Source organism: Lactuca saligna, chromosome 6 (genome assembly GCF_052625555.1).
Source record: "Lactuca saligna cultivar CGN05327 chromosome 6, ASM5262555v1, whole genome shotgun sequence".
Lineage (NCBI taxonomy): Eukaryota > Viridiplantae > Streptophyta > Magnoliopsida > Asterales > Asteraceae > Lactuca > Lactuca saligna.
Window position 1 is genome coordinate 51,340,060 of NC_136422.1, and position 5,207 is coordinate 51,345,266.

Genomic DNA, 5,207 nt, shown 5'->3' on the forward strand with positions numbered 1-5,207 from the left:
AGATTAGTTTAGTCTTAAAGTGGATTGTTTCATGACTGATCTAAAACCAACCCGATAAGCTAGTGTGCATTTCTATCTATTAGGCTACATTAACATGTGGAATTGTAACTTGTAAGTAAGAAAAATTATCAAAAAATTTCATGACTTTTATGGTATTTGGATCCTAGCCCATGGGCTATAGCTATACTAAAATATTCGTAAATCGTGAGAAAACCATTATGGGCTTCATTGATACTGTTTTTGGGTCGTTAGAGCTCAAGGGCATAAATGACAATTCCATCACACTCTGCTAAACCCTAACGTATCCCCCATCCGTTCCAAGTTCAACTCCATCCGAAAGCCCTAGCCTCCTTCTACCTCTGCTCTTTCAAGATGCCGCCGAAGTTCGATCCATCACAGGTCGTCGACGTTTACGTCCGTGTCACCGGAGGTGAAGTCGGTGCAGCGAGTTCACTCGCTCCTAAGATCGGACCACTCGGTCTTTCTCCAAAGAAGATCGGAGAAGACATCGCCAAGGAAACTGCAAAGGACTGGAAGGGTTTAAGAGTTACTGTCAAGCTCACTGTTCAGAATCGTCAAGCTAAAGTCTCCGTCGTCCCTTCCGCCGCTGCTCTTGTCATCAAAGCGCTGAAGGAGCCTGAGCGTGATCGTAAGAAGGTGAAAAACATTAAGCACAGCGGCAACATTTCTCTCGATGACGTGATTGAGATCGCTAAGGTCATGCGGCCGAGGTCCATGGCTAAGGAGTTGCAAGGAACTGTAAAAGAGATCCTTGGAACGTGCGTTTCTGTTGGTTGTACGGTTGATGGAAAAGATCCGAAGGATTTACAGCAGGAAATTGCTGATGGAGATGTTGAGATTCCTCTGGATTGATGCAGATTGCAAAGTGTATTCGGATTCAAGTGAGGAACTTTCTTTGTCTTCTCATATAGTTTTCTTTTGAATTTTCAGTTTTTATCCTTTTCATGAGCTTTACTTTCTTCAAATCATCATTTTGTTTAGACATTTGGATGAAAATATTGGTTTTTAGTTTGTCGAATTTATCTATGAAGCTTCGATCCCTATTCTGATTGAAAAAAATATCATCTTTCTACTGATGAAGCATAATCTTATTATTCATTTTATTATAATTGGATTCAGAATTTTGTTCATAATGTACATTTATTCTTCAACCAAGATAGGCAATCTAAAACATAAAATGTCGTAATTTGATTTCTAGAGAATAGTAGGTTGGTAATTCCATTTTAGAAAAAAAAAAAAAAAAAAACTCCTAAGTTTGTTGAGAAACAAGCTAAGATTTCTGTAGCAAATCTGAACGTTGATTTTGGTATATAGTTTGAATTGATGAACCACATTTTAGTTGTAGAGATTCTACTACTTGGTATTTGAGTTTGTTTTAGATCATTTAGACAAATGATTAACGTACCATTTCTAAGTGATTCATTATTTTTGTTGGAGACATTTAAACAAGTTTTATGTGGACATTTGATGTATGCTTTAGAAATGATTAATCGGTTTTATCTTCCAATTTTCTGCTCGAGGCTTATCTTATTTAAAAAAAACATTAAGTACAAAATTAGGAATCAAAAAACATAATTAATAAAGTATTACATAACCCTACCTCAATGATCCTCGTACCTTATCTTCTGCACCATGTAACTTGGTGGTTGGGTCTGTAATTAAGATGAATTAATTTTCAATAGGTTTCATGGGACTCAACCGTTACTCGTGCAAAAGAGTCATGGATCAAGGCTGAATTGTGCATTATTTTATTAATTATGTTTTAGTTACAAATGCTATTTTAGTGTTTTCTAAATAGGATAACCTGACGCAAAAAAAAAAAAAGAAAAAGAAAAACGGAAGACAGCCGATTAATCAAATGCTAGAGTTAAAGATGGGCCTAAGTAGCTAAAAAAATAATAATTTAACTGTACTAACAATTGATAAGTTATTAAAAACAAATAACATTGCCTTAATGAGTTTCAATAGTGGTGATGATATTCACGTTACATTTATACTGAAGCTTCTGAATTCTTCAAAAAGTTCGAAAATAATGATAATTTTACGTAATTTAGGGGTGAGTAAAAACCGAACTGATAAAAGAAAAACCATAAAAACTGCAATAAACTGCAACTGAAACTGACAAAAAACCAATGGTGCAGATTTTATTTTTTGAAAAAACCGAATTTATTGATGCTGTGCGTTTTTTTATCTAGAAATCGAACCACCAAAACCGAACTGTACCGCAAGCTTATTAACAATAAAACAAATCACTAATTTATATTATACAAATATACATATTATTTAAAAAACTAATAAATTCTAATTTATACATATATTATATATTGAACTCTTGAGAGTAATTAATAATTAGGTATTAGGTTTAATATGAGAGTTTGTCACTTTGTGTTTATGACTTAATTATATGTAAAGTATAAACACTATATGGGCTACAACTTGCAAGCGTTTAATTTCTAAGCACAAATTAAGGGGGGTGTTTGGCTTAGTTTTTAAAAACACAAAAGTCATTTTTGGAAAAGTTACAAAAAGTGAGGATTTCCTGATTTTTTCAAAAAGTTCATTTCTATGTATAAAAACTCCAAAAATAGCTTTGTCAAACATCTTTTGTTTTTTTTCTTTTTCAAAAAAGAACTTTTAGGTTGTGAAAAGCTAAGCCAAACACCTTAAATAAAAAAATGAGTTTGGCAATATGAGTTATAAATGAAGTGATCAAGTAAACAACATAAAAAACTCAAAATTAAAGTTTTTAAATGTAAGTAAACGAAATGATAGCATGTCATACAAATAAATCTTCACATGAACACCATGGTTAAAAAAATCATACCAATGAACATAAAAAACCGCACTATATGTTTGACTCGGTTTAAAACCGACACCGAACTGATACAAACCGAAACCGCACCCAAAAACTACAAAACCGAACCATTGAAAAACCGCATCCAACGTTTCTGAAATTCAAAAACCGCACCTTGCGGTTTGCAATTCGTTTTGCACCTAAAACTGCACCAAATTACACCATGGTAATCCCTATTACGTATATCATTATGGAATTAATTAACTATATTGTTGATGCAACAAACATAAAGTATCAAAGTATTTTTTTGGGCCGACAAATAATTATTAAAAAAGACCCACCAAGCAAAGACATGGGCAAAGCCACAAAAACTAGATTTTTAGACCGTTTGGAATGCCGGCCATGAACGGTCTGGTGGTCTATCTGGTCACGACCATGGCTCGTGAACACTAGCCTAGACTTTCATGGTTCATCGTTCTCGTGGTCGAGAGTGTTGCCCACCACGAATTGCAATGCTCAATCGAAACACTTCTTCCCTTTGTTCCCTTTGACCGCGAGTAACGATTAGTTTATTTTTTTTTCCTAAATAAAAAATCACTACAAACCTTCTATAGATACCCAACACACCTTCTCTATATTTCACAAAATTCCTCCCTACATTTATTCAATTTCACACATTTGGGTTGCTTGATCTTTCAAAAATCACGGCTCCTAAAATGCGGAAATAGTCGGAAGAGGAAGAGAAGTTAACACTAGCATGGATGTCGGTTTCGGAATATGTAAGTAGTGGTGTTTCTAAAGATTTTTGGGGAAGAGTTCGAAACATTTTCCACGATTTAATGGGTCGTTTAAGTCATAATGTTAATAAAATATGTTCCGAGTTTCGTGATATGAGAGTAAAATGTCGCAAGTTCAACAGAATTTGTAACTTTATTATAAACAATCTAAACGAAGGCGATATCGTTCTGGTTGTTGTAGTCGTGCATCAATACAGAGACACAAACTTTACACACTTCAAAGTTTGACTAAAATTTAATGATTCTTCTAGAATGCTTTAAAAATGGGGTTTAAAAAACTAGACTAAGTTGTTTGTGATTGCAATTTTATGTTTTTTTTTTCTATTTTTTTTAAGTTGTTTTTTTAATTAATGTAATGTTTTTTTATTGAATTAAAAACTAGTTAAAAAAAATGTTTTTATTGTATGTTTTAATTAAATTTAATTAAAAAATAAATTGAAATGGTGTGTTTAGTGATAAGTATCCCTTGTTTACTGAAGGATATTTTTGGTGTATCATTCGGAAAAAGCACAAGCCCTATTTGGTTGTCCTCTTTACATGTGGATGAATATCTTAGGTAAAATGATGGAAGTGGGAGTATGAAATTTGAAACTTGGTGATTGTTTTGAAATATGATGATTAAAAGATGTAGTTGATTGTTTTGGAACATTGTCTTATTGATTAAAAGATGTAGTTGATTGTTTATTGTTTTTCTTATTAAAACATGTTAATGGTTTTTCTGTACACTAACCAATGATGCCTAAAAATATCATTTTTTCTTTCTTTTAAACTTGAGAATATAACTTTAATTTCTTTTCAACACTGATAATTACTTTTTTCCCTTCACTTTCTTTTCCTAAGCTTTAAAACTTGAGAACAAAATGTAAATGTATAATTACAATTAAGTTGTAATGTAACTTAATGTTCATTTTTTAATATCCGATTTAACAATAGTGAAATAACTTGTATAATTTACACCATAAGCATCACCCCTTCTCATGGTGGCCAAATATCAAAGCGGGAAGCTCTTGGTATTATTCTTACATAAAATTATGGCATCGATTTATTTTAAAATCTTGAAAATTTATGTCCACAAATGATTTTATCATTTCATGTCATGTGCTTCACTATTTCTAAACCCATCCCACATTTGGGTAAATCTCTTTGAAAATGATTTGTTGTGAATGCAAATTTATAATGGAAGGCAAGCACTAGTGCAAATATTTTCCAAAAGTTCATAGAGAAATGGTCATAAATTGTCAACTTTTTAATCAATAGTTATGAAGATTTTTTTGTTTTTGTTCAAAACAATGATGGTGCCTCCTCTCACATGTATCATTCATTCATTCTAATGAAATGGTTCGTAATAAATTGTGAACTTTCTTGCATTTTCCTGTCAAGTGAAAGGCTTGATTATTGATGGAAAGAATAAAAAAGATGTGTTTGTGTAATGAATAAAACTCCATTACCTTTCATAGGCCGACATAAATCGCACGCCCAATAGGCCTTTCTCTTTTGATGGGTGTTGGATATTCTTTGAAAATGAATGCGCCACTATTTATTGCATGCTACTACTCCATACGTCTAGTGAATAAATATTTACATGAAGTTTGTCT

At 32.5% G+C, this 5,207-nt stretch overlaps 1 pseudogene; it reads left to right on the forward strand.

The window, feature by feature from the left end:
- The first annotated feature begins 284 nt into the window (after positions 1 to 284).
- On the forward strand, positions 285 to 1,039 carry LOC145002240 (large ribosomal subunit protein uL11 pseudogene; annotated as a pseudogene).
- The last annotated feature ends 4,168 nt before the right edge of the window (positions 1,040 to 5,207 follow it).